Here is a 22,236-nt window from a genome sequence, read left to right as displayed (position 1 = left end):
GGGTACCACGACTGTGCTGCCCTTGAGCAAGGCACCGAACCCCCAACTACTCCCCCGGGGCGCCGCAGCATAAATGGCTGCCCTGTCCCACTGCTCCGGGTGTGTGTTCACGGTGTGTGTTCACCCCTGTGTGTGTGCACTTTGGATGGGTTAAATGCAGAGCATGAATTCTGAGTATGGTTCACCATACTTGGCTGTATGTCATGTCCATATAATAAAATGTAATAATATAAACTAATAATCATAAGTTAAGATCTATAAAATACCAACTACAACAATAACATGATATAGAGTAACATAGTAATAATAAATACATCTGATGGTTTTTCATATGATAAATAAAAGTATTAAATATTTTTTTTATTTATTTAATATAAATAAATGATTTTTTTTTTGAATGTGTGGCTGTTTAGCATATAAAAATGTATACCATGCAACCTTTCAGCTAATAGCATTACAAGCATCCCCTTCTCACTTAATTGTTACATATTTCTGCTGTCTAAAAACTTTTTTAAATCATTGTTTTCTTATCAGTTTCATACAGTGCAACATAAGTATTATGATCTGTAACACTATTACACTGACTGGAAGAAACGGAATGAAAAGTAAATAAGTTTCCAAGTTACCTAAATCATTATAACGTAGTATTTACTTGATAGAAAAGGTTATAAATCTTTGAAATAATTTTACAGTGAATCTGTGCACACAAAACAGTACCATGGGCACAGGAAGTGTGCCATTTAGGACAGGGTACTTAGTATGAATCAGCCGTTTGAACGAATTGGTTGAATGAATGAATGAATGAATGAATGAATGAATGAATGAATGAATGACTCACTCACTCATTCATGACTTACCGGCCACCTTAAAAAACAATTAATACCCATTTATTATCATTATTCTGCTGAATCAAATATAAAAGCTACTTTTATATATATATATATATATATATGTTTATTTCATGCTTTTCTCATCTAACACAGTAAGGACTTTAATCTTTTGGGGGGTAAAGCCAAAACTGATGTGTGATTAATTTATGATTAATCAATCAGCATATCATGTTACCTTGCCAGGTAAATTACAAGTATACTGTATATATAATTGTACAGCATATCAAATCAAAAGACAAGTATTACACACAAAATCGCAGGAATGTACATTAAAAAGTATTTTAGTAAGTAAACAAGAGAATTTAGATATGAAAGCAGCATAATTATACTGGAGAATTTACTGGCTGCTTCAACTCTTACCATTTTTGTGTGTGTGCAATATGCATAAGCTGTAGATTGAGCTTTAACTTGTACTGAACCTGTAATATTCCTGCACACTTGTACGCACATTGTACGCAAAAGAAGAAAAAACACACTACAATCTAATATATTCGCCTCTTACAACAGATGCTTATTGTATTTCCATGTCGCCGCAATGACTACAGTAAGTGCAATTTGTCCTGAACACTGATTTAGAGTTTCACACTCAAACCCATGCAGTTTAGGACCGCGCGTTGTCACATTCGCTCTCTCTGCTCGCCGCTCTCAAGAATGGGTTCAGTTCAATAGCGCGCACGGCACACACACTGACATCTCCCAGCACGAGCGGAGCGCGGCAATTTAATGACGACATAATCTGAAGAAGTAGCAACAATCGGGGGAAAAGTGTGATCTTCATGCGCACATTCCCGGGAATATTCCAGCTGGCTTCAGGATGAAGACACCGATGGTAACTGTAGTGAAAACTGTTTGAATGTCTCGCATCTCTCCTGTGCAGCATTGTTGTTGAAGTACTGCGGCTCTGTTGCTTTCATGAATGAAAGAAGATTAAAGACAATAACAAAACAAACCTAATCCCCTTTTCCTGAATAATGACTTTGTCGGAAATTAATTTGGGGGGACAGGAAATTTTGCTTTGAGAAAAGAACATGTCTTTTGTGATTTTCTTTTTAAAATCTATATATATTTAAAAACATTTAATAAGAATATGGTGTGTTCTTGTGTATAGCAATTTTCTTATTTTAGCATGGCACTATTAAATACACAACAATGTTTTAAATAAGATAGCTTTTTAGGGCTTTTTAATTTTGTTAAGTTTAGACCACCATATAGCCTAATTATCGTACTACTTTAACGTTGCTGATGCAAAACCATTATTGCATGACCTGATTAGTTTTAGGCATCAGCATTTTAGTAACAACCTGCAAGTCTTATCATCTCAGTCCCCAGACTAATTAATATTTGAGCATGGAAATGTGATTTGTATCCTATAATTGACTGCGCTGCGGGCATGAGTTGGTGATGATTTATGACCTTGCGCTCTTTGTGGGTTTGAACTTTTGCCCTCGTGTTTTCCAGCGTCATGGAGTAGCCGTGTTTCTCGCGATCACCATGTGCACCAGTCTGTTGTTCGTGTACAGCGTCAGCTACAATAATAATACTACAGCATCCAGCGCTTCTAAGGGCGCGTCAGGTGAGAAAGTGGAGCCCACCAGTGCGCCCCGCGCGCCTCCAGCACTGCAGGGATACAGCAGCATCATTGAGCACAAGGTAAACGCGCCTACTTTATGTATTCAAGTGAAGTTAATTGTCCGTAACCAATGGAGCGATGCACGTTTCTGTGTCCTTCTGGAAAATCCAGTTGTGTATTGTGCAAGTTTCTGACTACCCCAATGTGGTTATTAGCTGGTTTAAACTGCATGAGCTAAAACTATAACAGCTGTAACAGTGTTATTTTTTAATAACAATAATAATATAAATATTGCAAAGTCTGCATTTCAATGTTATCTTGATTTCTTGATTGTTTTATTTTTAATTCTGTTCTGGTGGCATACAGAGCCAAAATTATGAAAATTATATATATATATATATTATAATTTTTTACATTTTTAATATCAATTATTTAATTTTAATCTCATTTCATTTTATTCTAGCCCATAATATTTTTACAGTCAGTTCCATTATTACATGGAGAAATAGCGTTATGATTGACCTTTAAGCCTGTAGCAATTTTGTGCCTAACAGTCCTAATATAATGGGGGAAATGGTTGGAACAGATATTAACTCTCAGCATACAAAAGTCAAGAATGGTGACATAATTTCAGATTTAAAAAAAAAATTATATAATATTAATCTGTTTATGTTCAAGAGATTACTGTGATGAAGACAGCTAATCACTTTGCAATGTCACAGTCATTTCCTGATCTTGTTCACAGTTGCCACAGAATTGTAAAATCTTAATATATGGCAAATAGTAGTGAGAAATATACTAGAAATATTTGGGCATGTTGTCACAGAATGTTTCCATCTGCTATAAAGGTGAAAATGTTCAATAGATTTTAGAGAAACTGCCCCCCTGTCTTATTTTTTTTTAAATGTTCATGATTCAACATCATTATTTAAGCTTGAATTTTGTATAGCTGTGTGCCTTTTTAGACTTGTTTAGTTTTTCATGGAAACTAGTTTTGGTCTAGGCCAATGGCACAATAGAAAGTACTAAAATGTATTTTTGAACAATGGAGGTCGTTGTGGTTAAAAATTGAACTGTGGCATTTAAAATGTGTAACCACTGACTACAGGCAGATTTCTCCTAGCTTATTTTCAAACTTGGATCCAGTTCAGTCAATACTGCCTGAGCCACAGATTTAAAGCTTATTCAGTTGCTGACACTGCTAATCAATAAACCAGATTAGTTTGGAAAATGATAAAATCATTGCTGGTGTTCTCTAATCTCATCTTTGGTTAGCTGGAGCAGTTTTAGTAAAAAAAAAAAAAAAAAAAAAACAATATTTCCATTTCACTTCAGAATTCACCTCTCGTTGAAATCAACAGAGTCGCATGAGCTTGAGCAGAGCAGGGTTGAAGAGAAGAGTCAGATTGCAGGCAGACACACAGTTCCTTGCGAAACCTTCCTCCATTGCCCATTAATCACTATTTACCCCTGGCTCAGGCAGACGGACCGTTCGATACTCACCTGCCTTTAGCAATATCAGCTTCAGCTGGAGCGAGATCCCTCACTGCCCTCTTCTATCTGTTATTGATAAACCTAAAGCAATTTTTCTACAATGAGATCTGACACCACTTGTCTGATGCCACTGCTAGTGACTGCAATTGTTGTTCACATGAGGGCTGATAGAAAATGTACTGTTATGGTAGGCTCTGTGCACTTTAAGTCACAGAAGAGCTGTTGACAAAGCCAAATGACTCTGTGATCGATAGCCGAGTTGCGTTTGATGACTCTCTGTGGGTTGGTCTTCTGACGCTCAGTTTTTTTGTTTTGGGAGGTTACTGATGGCTGGAGTTGACATTTCTTGAATGATTTCATTTCATAATGCAATGGTTTTAACATATTTATTAAAGCTCATACATTTAAACCGATATGTAAACAATGTAGGCAAAAACCTAAATATGGACTGAGCATTTCTGCATTATTATTTTTTTTATTTAGTCACTAGCAAACACTCTAAGCTTTGACCTTGATAATGCATTAAGCATGTTGCTATTTTGGGGTTGTTGGGATGAGAATTGTTGCTGTCTTTATGGAATAATTCTCAATAACAAGACCCAATGCAGACATCAGATGTCTCTCACTCCTCCCTCTCACTCCTCTCTCTTTTTTATTTCATTTATGTTTTTTTTTATATAAATACATTTGACTTACATTCTAATATCATAAATACTGGTTAATGAATGTCGCAGTTTTTTGTTTCTGACTGTATGACTCAAGTGAAGAGGATTAGAATTCAGTGCATGCTTTTTTCAAGTAATATTTAAGTGTCTGAGCCTCGATAGATGTCTGGGAGTTCTGTTTCTTTCAGCTCTAAATTTGGGTTTCTGCATCAGATCGTTGGATGGCAGTGTGAAAGCAATGTATAATTTCAACATTTGCAATTTTTTTCAGGACAGTAAGGTCAAAGATGAGAGCAAAGCACATGAATCTGCTTAAAAGCAGTTGGTGGTATAACTGATGGCGGAGTGCACATGCATTTATGCTGCTTTAAGACTTTAAAATGGGCAGGGGGTTTAATCTTTTAAAGTAGATGCCAAGTGCTGCTTATTGTTTTGTTTGCCATTGGATTATGTGGGTGGATTAAAAAGTCCATCATTTACACCCGTGATGTCTAGCTGACAGTATAGAAAGAATGTGTATTATACTGCCCCAAATTCAGACTTGCCAGTTCAAAGGAAACAATTCTCAAAAGCATGTTAGAGAACGTACAGCCTGCTAATGTGGTTTGAAGATACTGGAAGGGCTCAGTTTGGAAGAAGCGCACACGGACGCAAATAGAATTATGAAATACTATTTAAAATGCTTTTAAACCCAGCTGGATTCTTTGAAATGCTAAGAGGTGTATGCCAGTGCATTCTACTGTTTCACAGAACTTGAAGTGATAAGAACTCTGCTGTCATCTCGTCACCTTCATTTCATTTCAGTCTCATAAGACTTTCTTTAGTGGAACACCAAAGGAGATGTTCACGCTGCTCTGTTCCATACAATGAAAGTAAATGATGACTTGGGCTGTAAACCCCAGAAAAGGACAAAAAGTTGTTTATTCATGTAATGCACTATATTTGGAGTCTTCTCAAAGGACAAAACTTTCTTCTGAAAAAATAAATAAATAAATAATAATATATATATATATATATATATATATATATATATATAATAGATCCTTCACATTATCTTTGTCTTTCCCTCATTCACCTTTGTGTTTTATTTGAGCTTTAAAAACATGAAGTACAGTAAAATATGTTAAACCTAAAAATATAATTTTTAAGTGGTTGACTGATACTGATTTTTTGACAGCCGATGCCGATATCTTGGAAAGCAGGGTGGCCGATATAAAGCCGATATAATAAAAAAAAAAAATCATTAATATTTAAGAAATTGTAAAAAATTTGAAAATTGGTTAAAAAATAAATGTGTAAAAAAAACATACTTATACTTTAGATGACAAAGTATTTTTCACAAATAAATAAATATTTAATAAAAATATAATTAAAAAGGGCATTCAGTATTCTGGGAAGTTTGTGTGCATTGAGAATCATATTTTTCAAATAAAGCCAGGGTAACACTCATTTCAGTGAAGTGAAGTGAAGTAGAAGTGAAGTGAAGTGACGTGACCTACAGCCAAGTATGGTGACCCATACTCAGAATTCGTGCTCTGCATTTAACCCATCCAAAGTGCACATACACAGCAGTGAACACACACACACAGTGTGAACACACACCCGGAGCAGTGGGCAGCCATTTATGCTGCGGGAAGCAGTTGGGGGTTCGGTGCCTTGCTAAAGGGCACCTCAGTCGTGGTACTGAAGGTGGAGAAAGCGCTGTACATTCACTCCCCCCACCTACAATTCTTGCCGGCCCGAGACTCGAACTCGCAACCCTTGGATTGCAAGTCCAACACTCTGACCATTAGGCCACGACTTCCCCCACATACAGCACCGAACAGAGTGCTGTTTTACATACAGCACACTGAGAAAAAGACATGGGATATGACAGTGGGCAAATGCATAAATGCTCAGCATAATTTGAAATCATGAGTTTAAAGTTTAAAGCATTCAATTAACACGGACCATCACACAGAGAACACGTGATCGCGCAGGATAAAAATGCACACCTTCACAAGATCTCACAGCTGAATTAGACTAAGTTTGCAAGGTTTGTGATATTAAATGTTCATTAGTCATTCAAAGATTTGTTTAAATGAAATAAATGTGTATTTGCTTAATGCTGAAGGCAAACGAGAAAATATTATAATGTTTGCCTATTACTAATAAAAGCAATCGTTATAATACTTTTTGTGTACATTAATTCCTTTGTTTAAACCATTCTATGTGATTATTAAACAGACATCAATCCATATTAGACAGAACTGTTAAAATCCCCATGAAATCAAAATTAAAGTTTTTTGGGTGTTAGTATCATGCCTTCAGACAAATTTCTTCTTCAGTCATACCCTTCACTTACTCACATTATCAATTATCAACACCCTCTCTTTACTCTGGTACCAGTTACTGAAGCCCTGCGACTGCAAGAGCAGCTTCCAAATCCTCAGTACTCATCTTGCTTGGATCTGTCTGCTGCTTTTGACACAGTTAACCACCAGATTCTCCTGTCCACCCTCAGAAAGATGGGCATCTCTGGAACCGCACTCCTGTGGTTGAAGTCCTACCTCTCAGGTAGATCCTTCAGGGTGTCTTGGAGGGGTGAGATTTCTAAGTCACAGCATCTTGCTACTGGGGTTCCTCAAGGCTTAGTGCTTGGACCACTTCTCTTTGTCCACCATAACTCCTTCCAGGACAGCCAGAAACCTAGGAGTTGTGATCAATCATCAGTTAAGCTTCACAGACCATATTGCTACAACGACCCAGTCCTGCAGATTTGCCTCATACAACATTAGGAAGATTAGACCCTTACTGTCAGAGCAAGCAGCACACAACTTCTTGTCCAAGCTCTTTTTCCTCTCAAGACTGGACTATTGTAATGCTCTCTTGGCGGGCCGTCCTGCATGTTCTATCAAGCCTCTGCAACTGATCCAGAATGCAGCAGCGAGAGTTGTCTTAAATGAGCCAATAAAAGCTCACATTACTCCTCTCCTCATCAGGGTTACCACTGGCTACCAGTAGCCGCTCGCATCAAATTCAGGGTACTGATGCTTGCCTACAAGACGTCCACTGGCATGGGCACAATATACTAAACTCACTAATTCAATCTTATGCACCCTCCAGAAGCTTGCATTCTGCAAGTGAACGGCACCTTGTGGTGCCATCCCAAAGAGGTTCAAAATCCACTCTCATGGGACCTTTTCCTGGACTGTGCCCAGCTGGTGGAATGACCTCCCAATCTCAATTCAAACATCTGAGTCTTTACTCATTTTCAAAAAAAGCATCTAAAAACACATCTTTTTCACCAGCACTTTCGGTTGACCAACTAATACTAGACTTACTGAGCCAAAGAAATTATTTTGTTTTATTTTCTTTTTTTTTTTTGTTTTGTTTTTTGACTGGATTATTTTCTTTTATGAATATTGATATGTACATGTTTAGTGCTAGTCTAACTGAGACTTGTCATGGCACTTGTATACTGTTGTTTGTTCCCTCGCTGGTCTGATTGCTTCTGTTGTTCTCATTTGTAAGGTCGCTTTGGACTAAAAGTGTCTGCCTAAATGATTAAATGTAAGTGTAAAATGTAGTATCAAATATGTTAGTTCTTAAGGTTATCTAATCAGTGACAAAATTCACAAACCGCGGGCAGCGCACACAGTCTGATCTGGACTTTGGCAACAGTCCAGAGACGCGATCGCATGGAGCGGATCATATGCGTGAGTCTGCATATACTGTTTTAAAAACCTTTACAACTACACAGCCTCAAGCATGATTATGACCACTATTTTGTTAACTAAAACTTTCATATTGAATCTAGGGGTAATCTATTAGACTGTGGCTGTTAAATGTGGCTTACTGAGCTCAAAAGCTCTGGCCTGAGCAGATATAAACAAAGCGCTATTGGCTAAATATAAAAAGACTGCTAACAAGAGGGAGATGTGAGCACTGTGTTCTCAGACGCTGCCTTTCTCAGCGCCGTCAAAATAAAAGTCCCGCCTCGAACACATCGGCCACAGCAGAGGAAAAACTTATGGCCGATGCCGATATTTGTGCAAAAATGCCAAATAACCACTACATTTTATGAATTGTTTTGGTCATTTTGAAGCTTGATAGCCCTTGGTTAGTAAGAACCGTCATACAGTGTAAAATATTTCATTTTGTACTCTAACAGAAAAAAAAAGGGTTGAATGACCGGAGGGTGAGTTAATAATGACAGAATATTAATTTTTCATTGAATCTATTCCTTTAAGAAAGTAAGAAAACTATTTCATAGTCCATAGGCTCTTACAAGTTTTCTCATTACACAGCACATTAGTTGCACGCAGGTTTGGATCCATAGGCACTTTGAGGACTGAATAATTGAGAGGACTGACTAGATCTTATGAGATGAGACAGGCGACTTAGAGATACCTTTCAGTACTGTATAGCATTCATGTGGACTTGCCAAGGATTTCCACTTTTTATCCTCAGTATTTGATTGTGTATGACTGTGTGATGTAACTGAGGAAAAATTTTACTATTCACTTGTACCACTTTTGCACACTGTAGGTAGCCCCATTCATTCATCTGCAGTCCAGTTTAACCACACGCGATCTGTGCCAGTATAGCACTGTCAAAGTATTCTTCATCAGAAACAATCAAATGTAAAATAAAATACAGAATAGTCTTCACTGTATGAATTAAACTCACCATGATTTGTATTACAAAACTCATTCAGTTAAGATCAGTGAATGATTTTCTCTTTCTTTTGTTGTTTGATTAATGACATAGATTACAGCAGGTTCATTAAAGCTGCTGTCACTTTAAGATCCTAATGGCATGGATACGGTATACTGATACACATCCTGTTTTGTCCCAAGCAGTCTAGACTGCATTTTATGACAGTCATTTTACATGTTTTGACTGATTTGGATGTTAATTTTGAAATTTTTTAGGAGGGGCACAAGCAAACCACTGTAAAGAAATAAACAGAATGTGGCACTATACTAGATTTTATCGCGATTGTTGTTTTTTCATAATTATTGGAAGGCAAAATCAAAACTGAAACTAAAATTCGATTTTGGAAAAGCCTATCAGTGTGGGAGACAAACTCTCTCTCCACCTCCACTGTCTTTTGAGTGTGATTATTTTATTGTGAAAATGCAAAACAAGTCAAAGATGAATTTGACTTATAGTACAGTTAGTTAATTAACTAATTAATTATTTTAAATGTCAATAGTTATCACAATTATATTGTTTCGGTCACAATAATTGTGGTGTTAAACCTGATGTGACAGGCCTAATTCATGCCTTTGCACTAATTTCTTTAGTGAATTGTGTGTTACAACAGCTCTGATGGTCACAATTAATTCTTGTTTAACTCAGCACAAGCTTTTTTTTTCGTAGCTGTAGTCAAGTAATGTTGACATAGTACAGTCAAAAATTAGATGTACAAGGATCATTTAATTTTGTTGGTCACAGTTTGAATAGGTTTTTATCCCGGCCTCTGCAATTAACAGTTTCCGAAAGGTGGATGGTGATAGGAATGGTCCCCCTGCTCTCCGCTGAGCTCTCTCTGCATTTCATTTGCTGGATGACTGCTCCTTTGAATCCTCCCAGTGTGGGACGAGATGAGTGTCAGTTCTTCTCTCGACTGTGGAGAGGGAAGAGAAGCTGAGCGAGAGAGTGAGACTGAGAGATCCCAGTGGTCTTCCCTCAGCTCAGCAAGCCAGGCTGATGTCTCCAGTGATGGCGGATTTGCACGCTCTCAGCTCTGGGCTGAAAACATCCTCTCTGCTCACTCTGAAAACACACAACCTGTGGACATAACCAGTAGGGGAGCTCTGAATGCACACTGATATGTACACCTCAGGAACAAATTTTTAGAGGGTATTGAGAAGGCAGTGTTATGAAAGTCATTCCCCTACAGTCACTATCTGCCAGTTCAGATGTTACTATATGCCTGATACCTCATTTCCATTAGGTGCTAAAATTCAGTTTTTCCCCAAAGCTTGTTTTTCGGAGCAGATTTAACTTTTATGACGGCTTAGTTGCTTAGTACATCATAAAAGTGTACTAATGTACTTAGTACATAAATTTATGTTAAAAGTATTTGCATATCAACACTATTTGCTATTACATATGGATAAGGATCTCCCTCTAACCCTAAGAGTTAAATGGGTTACATTATTATTTTTTTTATTTCTCCCTGAGCTACACTTACAGTGTTTGTAAAGTTTCGACCTTCTCTGACCTGAACAATTAAACAGGCAGTTGATTTTTTTTTTTCATTGCGGCCTTAAAGAAACACCCCTTTAAAATATATTAAAACATATTTCAAGAGAATTTTTGGATATTTCATAAAAATGGTAAATGCATTCTCTTTGAAAAGGATACATTTTAGGAATACACAATTTATAGGTACAATATCGATTTCTGTTGGGCTTGGAGTTTTTTTTTTTTTTTTTTCATTTATTGGTATTGGTTAATATTTTCATATATCAGACAGTGGTTAGTATTTACAATATTTTTTGTTTCTTGTGGCATTACAGTTTCATTTCTTTTCATCAGTATCAGTTAATATTTGAAATACTGTATATCAGATATTGGCTGATATTGCCAGTATTTTAACATGTAAATTATATGCGTCATATATCACTCACTTATTTATTTTTACACAAATTTTGTATCATTTTAATAACACCTATTTAAAGCATATCATCTATAACATGACATTAATTATTGGCAGCATCAGCTAGAATGTTTTATATTGTTCACCTAACATTTTTTGTATTCAGACAAGAAAACATGTATAAAGAACGATAGAAACATATTCAAAAAAACTCCAGTGGCTTTGCTTTAACAAGTGAGAAATATCATTGCATAGCATCTCAATGTTGAAATTGCATTGGCTACAATTACCTCATAGGACTGCAAGACAAACTGTCTCTTCTAGAAATATGGCATCTTCCACCAAATTGCTACATAACATGAAGTTTTATCAGATTGTTTTGTCTATGCATTCTAAACCATGTTCATTGTGGACCAATGTTTCTTGGATTTTGTTCTGTTGAACACATGGGATTGAGCCGCAGCTTCATCCACAAACTATTTTTGTGATATTTTGATTCCAGCATTGAGTTTTGGATGGGGCTAGCACCACTCAGGCTTTCCTGAGAGTATCTTTTGAATTATTTAGTCATTTCAGCTGAGGCCATACCAGTAGTCCTTCATGATTATGCTGGATTGGTCTCCGCTGAACACTCATTTCCACCATAGAGACACCCGCAGGTCCTTTTATGTCAAACAGAAGCGCTCTTGGTAACACCTGGTGGGAAGCACTGCAAACAGTATATGTTTAGACTAGAATTCTTCATGAATGTAATATCATGGATGGGCCATTTGAGTATTCTAGGTCAGGAAACTGCTTCTGGATGTTTCAGTACAAAACAGGAAACAGGGGGATGTTGGAAGCATTTGTTGTACAGGATGATAATTTTATGGTTTTCATGTTTAACTCTGATCCATCAGCTTGAGGGGATGACGTTTGCCGGTTGAGTCTCAAAAGGCATTTTGCAAACCATAAACTGCTACACTATGCAATAAGGTGTACATACATAACAGATGGATTGATCTTCCTCTGGCTATTCTGCTGGTGAGAAATGTAGAAGGGAAAGCAGCAGATTAATTGGACATTAATGATTTGTTTTTTTTGTTTGTTTTTTTTGCCCCATAGTGCTCTATAAGCCCAGGGCATTATGCAGATATTTAGCGGTGATTGATGAGTTTGTCATTCAGCCTCAGAAAGGAGCGATCAAGCTGTTATTTGTGTTTTCGATATAATCTGGCTTTGATAAATTTGTATGCCGATAACATTTCCCTGGAGAGTCACAACATATTGCGTGAACCACATGGAGCAATTTATTATTGCTCCACCAAGTCAAATCATTCCTATGAAGTTGCTCCAAATGAGCTTTTCTTAGTTGAAAGAAAAAAGCAAATGAGTAATAGTTTTAAAAAACCCTCATTTGACTTTAAAAATATGTTCCCAACTCTCAAAAATAAAGCTTTCAAAAAAGGGGTTTTGCAGTGATGCCATAAAAGCCCCCCCAAAGAACATTTTAGTAAACAGTTCTAAAAAGAGCTATTTTTTTCTAATACAAATAACATTTTAATAATCTAAAGAACAGTTTTCCACTATAAAGAAACTTTTTCGCAATTAAATGTTCAGTGGATGTTAATGAAGTTAATAAATGCAAAGGAAAGAACACAAAATAAACCGGTAATATTAATACAATCCTGAGGACTCAAAGCAGTGCAGGTTTAATCAAATCACCAATATATCCTTTAGTTTCCCCACTGGACTCAATTCACAGAGATTCAAGAACCAGCCGACACTCTCCTGCAGCTTATACTAAAGTGGTATTCCCAGATGAATTCGACAGTTTTACCCACATTTCAACACTGACTAATAGCACGGCTTCACAAGTATGATGGATGCCGTTGACAGCTCTCATCAGCTCCTGACATGACAGATTGAAATATTGCACAATAGTTTGGTCCCAAACACACTTAACAGCCCATTGTGTGAGACTTCCTAAGCTCTATAGTACAGATAGAGTATTATCATTCATTTTTATGCATATGCAGATCCCCATTGGGAGTCCATAGTAATTCAGGATCAGTCTTGTTGCTGAGGGATAAGCAAGAATGTGGGAGATTAATGGAGAATGTTTGTGACAGCATCTCCTTGATCTGGGGGCGCTTTAATGGCTTCTTCTGATATCTGCCAGCTATTATAGATATGGATGAACTTTCTTTAGAGCTATTATGGAGGTCAGGGGTTTAAAGAGAGGTCTGAGTGGTGAATCGCATACACTAATGAACCCTATAGAGGGACAATAGGCTTTGTTACCAAGTCTAATCATATTGCATTAATCACTTTTAAATTGAACAGAGTCTTCAGGGTTAATTGCGCTAAATAGGCCTTATTCTCCAGGTGAACTTGAAACTGGAAGCTGTGGCTGATAACATTGATAACAACTAATACAGGTGGAATTATTACAGGGCATCTTAAAGTTCTTTTAAAACTAGCCTTTTGTAAAGAATGGCTAATGAACATGCACAGTAATAAACACTGTCATGACATTACAAATGCAACTATTAGAAACATAAACCATAAGTATTATAAATAAAAATATAATCTAAATGTGAGAGAAGTTATTATAGTATCATCGATATGACAATTATAGTTTTCTTATAATATTTTGAATGTCAGATTTATGTTATATATCTTTTTTTGCTTGAATTTTTATTGTATTGTATTTTTATGTTTTTATACATTTTAGTTGTTTTTAAATATAGTTTATTTTTTCAGTTTTAGTTATTTTAGGGTACAGGTTACGGTTCATATTGTTTATTCTATTTATCATCTTAACAAGTTTTTTGTTCAATAAAATAACAATGGTTCACATATTTATGGTTAGTAGTTAATTATTTAGTTAATTATAAAGGAGTACTCTCTCGCTTTGTTGTTATTCATTACACATCCTGGGACATATCTAGGAAATATTAGGAGATTTTTTGCAATACAGTATTTGAGATACTGCCTATTACCTTATTATTGGTTTTAAAAAAGATTGAACAAAAACGAGTTTTAATTAATTTTCAGTTAATGGTTTGTTTACTTTGGTAATATCATTTTTTTTCTGTAGAATTACTATAAAATTGTTTTTTAAGGAACAATAATGAATTATCATGCACTGACTATAATGTACGGATATATTGTTAATTTAACAGGACAACTACTTATTACAGCTACTTTTTTAAAAAAAACAAATCAAAAAAAAAATGACAAAAATATTGTATACAACACAAATTATGGTCAAGGATACAATGCTGTTAGCTAGTTAGGATTTAACTGTAGTATTGTAAATTTTAAATTCTGAGTGAAATGATATTATTGTCAAAATTATTATTATAAAGCATTTTTTGGCATAATTTATTATACGAGTGTCTGTGATGGTGTCTATGGTTTGTGATGGGTGGATGGCGGAGATGCACATAAGTTGTGATCCATCGATAAACGGCTGTATTGTCTGTGGTTAATGTTTACATGTGGAGTGTGATTAAATGCATTTTGGGGGTTCGACTTGTTGCGACAACACCTCGGAACCTCCCCCCCCCCTGTTGTGCGGTGCAACGGAGGATGAAAACAAACGCGATTGCCGACCCCTGCTCAACAGCCACGATGCAATGGATTGAAATTAGGCTATAGGGGGCCCACCGCGCGTGCTGTCAGGCCGGCCTCTTATCAACGAACTGAAGGTTAGGGTATAGTCTCAGTAGCTCGGAGCCGTGCGAAGCCCGAGAACGCCCCTAAGGCTCCAGGCGGTCATTATCATTATGCCTCGATAACGAGCAGAGAGGACGTTATATGACTGGGCAGAGCGTGCGATTTTCGTGTGTATTCGTCTGTTTTAGTATGGAGATGATGATATGATATCTCTCATGAATACTTGTCTGTCATTATGGGTATAGCCATGTGCCTTCAGAGCTGGGTGTGTTATTATGGGGGGTTGTACACAATTTACTGACTTTCATCCAGCAAAAAATAAAAAAAAAAAAACATATATAAACATATTTTGTAGTTTGTTAACGTACAGCGGGTTTGCAAGATTTTAAAGAAAAAAACTCTGAAACTATGAAAAACTTCCTAAACTTTTTGCGGGTGTTAATTAGTTATACAATTAATTAAAATGCATCTTTTGAGTTAATTATTAACAGAAGAGCTTCTGTGATTTAGGTTGTATTCATGGTGATCGAAGTACTGAAAAACACCAGACTTATACGGTGTTGTGATTGATTAAACTATAGTGTGTGTATATATACTATATATAATGTTAGTTTTAAAGTACATTAATTAAGAAAGAATATTGCAAACCTGTCACTTCTGTTGCAGTACATGTGGTCTTACGCTCCCGTTTTTACATCAAATGGGATGCCAGAGAGAAGCAGGACCAGCTGTTAGTTTTACCTTAGACAAAGTTTGGGCAAGAAGCCAGGAAAAGGTTTTATTCCAGTAATGAAGGTACACCAGGCAAGACAAAGTGGATAAAGTTTGAATTAGTTGATCTAAGGTCAAAATGCTTACAGAGAAAGCATTTAAAAAAGAAAATTATATACTGCAATTTTCAGACATTACTCAAACAATCTAGGACTGCATAAAATTTCTCAAAGGACCCTAATGGATGTTCGTTAGTTGAAATAGGTGGGTAATGTTCTTGAAGGTTTCCATAATGTTTTTACTGAGTTTTGTCTGTCTGGGGACGTTTTGGGAGAAGGAAAAAAAAGGATTTAAAAACATAAATTTACCTGACCCCTCAAGGAAACAAGTCTCGTCTAAATCAGGTTTTTTAATGCTGTTCACTTTCCTAATGCATTTAATACACAGTTAATGCATTTACCTACCTTTAGAGCCTACATGTATAATGTACGTCTCGAGATACCTACATTCTGTTCTGTGTTGCACAATCACTGTAATCCCATAACCATACTATGTTTATCAGCAAATTATGGAGAAAGCCCATTTTAAAAGGGGTACCCGATGTTTAGCAGAAAAGTATAACTGTTTGTGGGTATTTCTCTGTTGTGTATGTACTAGGTCTGACAGTTTCCGTTATTCTGCAGAACACAAAGAGAAGACATTTTAAGAATTTTTCAACTCTATTTTTATGTTGGTGGTGGACCCCCACTGGTTACAACAAATATACCAAAACATTACCCTGGTTCCCTTGACCTGACTAATCCTTGACCTTTTTTCAATTGCCTCTTGGGATTATTGCCAGAAAGAATATAAGCTCTGTGATCAACAAAAAGTTTAGGGACTTCTCACTATATTTTATTCATCACGATGATCTTTTACAAATGAAACTAAGATTATATGCACTGTACAATCATGTAAATGCTTAAAGTCTATAGCAAAATGTATCTTTCAGATCAAATAAAAAGCTAAAGTAAGAGTCGAATACAAAAACAACAAACATTATGAAGAACAATTAAGCCATGAAGCATCTACCATCACTCTTAATGCCGGGGATCACCGAGGACATTTATTGTTCTGTGGCACTCACCATTTATCTTATTCAGGCCCTTTTAACCAAAAGCTTGAGGATTAAAATGGGGACTTTGGGGACGTGTCGAAATTAAGAAGTGCTAACATAAAGATTATTGCCAGTCCTTTACAAACTTACATTTGTAACAGTGAAAAACAAATGTGTAGGTACTTTAGTATTGAAATCCTATCTTAACAGTATAGGTGTTTTGTTATTATTATACGCACGTATATTTACTACAAGGTTTTTGACCTTAAACATATACTATTCTGTGGTGTTTCTGGGGTCTGCTCAGATAACTGAATGTTATATTAAAAGTCATCGTCCACCTCAGAAAATGAGAAGACGTTGTGCTCTTTCAAGTAGTCTCATGCAGCATGCTTGAATCTTTTTTCTTCTTTTTTTCCCCTCTCAGAACACACCCCCTCCATTTTTCAGTGCACTGTTCTTTTGCAATCCATAACCCCGCCTCACACTTGTACTAGGATTGCACGCTTCCTTCTAGGGTACGTCTCTCCTCTCTATACCCCCCACTCGTACAATTCTCCTTGAGAGGAGGCTTTTATCATTACGGCCCATCTCTCTGGTTTATAAGCCAGGGGGGAATGGATGCTAATATTCCTCCATGGGGGCCGCTGTCTTTAAAAGCAATCGTGGAATGTTCTGGCGGACGGACTTAATCTGTGCTGGCAAACTAACTACGAAATGTTTGCAGGGAGGAGGCCACCTTTTGGTATTCAGAGGCAAAGCACTCATACCCAACGCAGGAGCATCCTTTGTCTCCATCTCATTTACTGACAGTGTCCCCTGGTTACTATTTAACTGCTCTCATTCTCTCTCTCCGTGCACCGTCTGTATCTCCTTTTTCTATCAGTCAATCACCTAACCCTCACCTAAGATGAACAGAAGTAGTAGAGACACATTCTCTGAGTGTCTTTCTCCGCTGTATGGGAGGCGCGATTGAGCCCCTCAGTATGAAAGTCAGAGGAGCCTCCTGCTGGCGCCACAGATTAAGTTGTGAGGATGAAGATGTATCTGTAGGCTTACCTTTCACACAACAACAGACACTTGGACAAGACATGATGCTGGACAGCGTTACAATCCAAACGCCCTAAGCAAATGGTGTTTTCTCTTGCAATGTTTGTGTGTACTTTTTACACTCAGCATGATTGAAACTAATGATAAGCTTTGGCAGTTAATTTAGACTGTAATCAAATCAGCAAATGAGTTCATGATCCTATTCAATTCATTATGTATATTATATATATATATATCTATAATCATATAGATATATATATATATATATAGAGTATACACAATATGAATTAATGTTAGTAAATGAGACAGCATTCAACTTCAAAAAAAAAAAAAAAGCATTAGTAGAATTATTGCTTAAAAATGTGAATTATTCAGTGACATTGACATTAATCCTTAATCATTGGTATACCAGTCTACATCAATTACGTTCTACACAGCAAAAATCCAGAGTGAAATTAAACTCTGCAGGGAGTTACATGTGAGACCACACTCAAGAGTGTGAAAGTGTTAAAATAGGAGTTGTTGTAAATTAACACTGAATCAGACAGTTCAAGTTAATGAGATACTTAAGTGATTAAGTGGAGTGATGATTGAGCTCATTATTGACAAGACCTGATGTTAACGAGCAAGAATCAAACAAAGACGAAAATCACTATTTTAATGTCACCATTATAGTGAGTCCAACGTTTGCGTTTAGGTGGGCTCTTGACCCTTCCCCCCCCAGTCCCACCTTTTTTTTCTATTTTAAAGTCAGATTTTGCGTGGCTGTTGGTAATGGAGTGTATAAACACAAACTAAAAACTATTGGGTTTTGAACACTGAGTAGGTATCACTGAGTTCAGAAATCACTTTCATTGTTGATTATTGCTGGTCCTCCGGGGGTCCCCGCCCGACTCCTCCCGCCATTCTTCATGATTCTTTCAGAAATGATTACCCCAGCATTTTAAATACAATCTGTGGAATTCTTAAAAGTTGTTTGTTCAAACAAAATCTTTCAAAAGAGTCTTTATTTAGACATGCAACATCAAAGAATCAACCTGTGAACCTCAACGACGCGTGACAATCAAAAGCATGTTGCATGTTTGCAGGAGACTTGTTGTTGCAGTGCATTCTGGGTACAGCCCACCTATCAAAATTCATCCATGGCTCCCATGATGCACTGTGGCAGAATAAATTATTACCTGAATTGTCTTAGTAATTTCCGTATCCTATGTGTTTAGGCTTTAAATACAGTTTGGTGTTCAGGTCAAATAATTTATTATGTAAAAACATAACTAATACCACATAATCATGTTTTTATATCATGGTTCAACTGGACTCATTGGAAAAAAACATGCCTCTGCTACATTCCTGAAAAAGGTACCTATTAACACACACTCACTGCATTTTCAAGCAAAAATGAACACTAGTGGCTTGTTAAACATTAAAAATAAATTAAAAAAAACTTTTATTCCTTTTGAACAATTATGGATTGGCCAGGGCACATTATTGATATTAAGCGGAAGTGTTTTTTTGCTGTTCCCTTGCACAATACTATGTTATGACCTTAAAACAACATTTCCCATACTGTTACCCATACACATACAGTAACATACCCGCTCCAAATTACTGAATTTCAGATGTGGTAAACCTTGCTTGGTAGGCCCACCCAGTACAGCATTGCTCTTGCATAGTAAAGGGCTCACTCAGGTACGAATCCTTTGCAACATGAGTCATGAAGAATGCAGCTTTGCAAATTTACTTTTTCATACATTTTGCTTTATCAGTTAGGATAAGGGTCTTAAGGCCGGTTTCTAAACATGATAGCGCTCCCCCACTGGACCTGTAACTTTCCAAAATTGCCACCAATCCACTCCATCAAACCACCGATAATAAAACTTTGATAGATGTAATATTCATTTTTCCCTTTTCAGATAAAACACGCTTTTTGGACCGCTCTCTGGACATTTCACTTTGGAAGTGTCCACGAAACCTCCAAGAAAGTTAATGTATTATCATTTGTTCAGCAAGACACCACCGGCATGTTTTTTCCATGAGCCTTGGTTTGCAGAAAACACAGTGCGGCAGATTGAGGCATAAAATTGCCCCCCCCCGTCATGGGTCAAATCGCAGCATGCAGTAGACAAATAATAATATCTCGTTCTTCAGAAATGCAAAAACAGACTTATCAGCACGTCTCGCAGCCAGAAACAGTCATGTTAGAGATTTAATGTTCTGTGCTGTTCCATTATTAGTCGGTGCAATGAGGACTTGACTTGTTTCGTTTGAACTTCCTTCAAAACATTCACAGGACAATAACATCACTAGACGCTGTTTGTACTTTTAAAGTGGTCATTATTATGTGGCTAAAAAAACCATTATTTTTTTTTGTTATTTGGATGTAATGCATTGGTTTCATGGAAGATGGGAGATATGGAAAGAGGGATAACTCACTATGAAACAATTTCATGGGCTGTGTTACCTTCAAAAAAAAAAGCACAGTATTCTCCATACAGTCTTCCTTTTTTGTTCTCCTCTATGCCCCCAGCCTTTCTGGGTTCGAAACACGTCACTCTTTACAAAGCTTAGTTTTGAAAGTGACGGTGTGCTCTGTATTGGCCAGCTTATCCATTGTCGTTGTGAGTTGCTTGTATACCTCAAGGTTGGGACCGGCCAATGTTAAGCCCTTGACTACTACTGTGATGCCGTTTGTGTCGTGGAGCGCCCCCCGGAACACAAGACCATAAACCAGTGATAAAAAAGATTTTTTATGAAGGAGGGGCCCAATTTGCTTTGCATCTAGTGGGGACATAATTACGGATTGTAATGCCAATGACACAGTGGATTCTCAATTCCATGTCCTCGCTGCCGCCCACGTCTGCATATTTGCATCTGTCCCATTCTTTGTCATCACACCTGATTCACATAATCCATCTCCGTTTGAAGTGAGCTTCAGGGCATGAACGGTGTGTCCCATTGACATGTCCTACACAGTGTTCATTGCTGCCCTACTCCCTGAGCAGGGAAATCCTTGAGTTTACTTCTTTTCGGAACACTCATTCACGATTTTTGCGCTAGCTCAACCCCGCTTCACAATGGACAAGTGGCTCTAAACATCAATACCTCTGTAAATACATACAAATTAATTCACGTCTCGCCCAACTTCAATGCATTTAATGGAACATATCTGTTCGTTTCGAGCTGAAATTATGGCGGATATCCGGTGATGCCACTTCGCACAGCACTTACGTTTAAATAGAAACAAACCGCTGAAGCGATAGAGAAACATACTAAATGTTCAGAGCAGGGCGGCGCAAGGAACTGGAATTGAGGAATGCCTGATTTATACTTGTCTTTTATACCTCATTGCGTTGCATATCGCCTCCACGGACACGCCGCATAAACACAAACATGTTCTGCATTTGGATCTGAGAAAGAAAACAACAAGCGCTACTCTACCCACTGCTCGAAACTCGCATTTGAACTCAGTGGCAAATCCTTTAACATATGTAAAGTATTACAGAGTGAGTCGAAGCGCCAAGGCAGTAATCTTCTCTACCAGATCAGGAAACAGGCCTCCATTCAAAGGTGCACTGCACACATCTGAATATTGGGTTCTGAACTGTTATGAACCTTATGAAACAAAACAGTATGTGGATTATTGGTAGACATAATGTGATATATGAAACAATATATTTTTGATATATGGGACTCTAGTCCTTATATTTTTCAATATTCTGCAATATATGCATGAACCATGTATAGCCATATATTGATGCATATAAAATATATATTTAGCAATAAGACAGAAACAATACAGTACTACATAGCTTTACTGAAACACTCATTAATTTTATTAACAGGGGTTTCATACAAAATTAAATGTCTAAAAAATACATTCACACTAGCCTACAAAGGTTCCCAATCTATACAGATTAAGAAATTAAAGTCCACATTTCAATCATTTCAGCCAGGGACACTTTATCCAAACAACTTCAATGAGGAACAAATAGCAATTCAAACCAACAGAAGGTTTGGTGTTATATATATAAATAACATACATATATGGATATATTACAAAATATATTTGTTGAGGTGGATTTACATATATATGCTATTTATAAAATATTCCCATAGAAATGTTGGCCGTATAGTAAGGGGTAGTTGATACTTAGCCTCAAAATTCTTCTTTTTGTTGAGAAGGCAGCAGCAGGGGATGAGTTAGTTGTGACTCTGCTTTTTATAAAGAATATCTCTTTGGATTTGGGGCTTTAAAGATGCTTTCAGCTTTGCAGATCTTCTTTATGCACCAAGAGCTTATAACACTCCCAAGAGAGGAAGAGGAGAAAAATTTAAAGCGCATCATTAGACACAGCTGAATTTTTCAAAGAAAGAGACATGTTCCTTCATCTTTTGGCTGTTTTGGTTCTGTTTGGAAACATTACTAAAAACCCAGCTGCCACGTTTCCCCTGTCCTGGCCTCTTTGCTGGCTGGAGTTCCTGTGGTGAGGCAGAGAAGCATCTTT

General features: G+C 36.9%; 1 pseudogene; it reads left to right on the top strand.

The window, feature by feature from the left end:
- Window positions 1-1,535: 1,535 nt before the first annotated feature.
- The window catches only part of LOC122136167, a 46,174-nt pseudogene continuing 25,473 nt past the window's right edge, over window positions 1,536-22,236 (top strand).

The sequence above is a fragment of the Cyprinus carpio genome, chromosome B2 (genome assembly GCF_018340385.1).
Source record: "Cyprinus carpio isolate SPL01 chromosome B2, ASM1834038v1, whole genome shotgun sequence".
Taxonomy (NCBI): domain Eukaryota; kingdom Metazoa; phylum Chordata; class Actinopteri; order Cypriniformes; family Cyprinidae; genus Cyprinus; species Cyprinus carpio.
The sequence above is the reverse complement of the archived record's forward strand: the minus strand, read 5'-3'. Positions and strand labels throughout refer to the sequence as shown.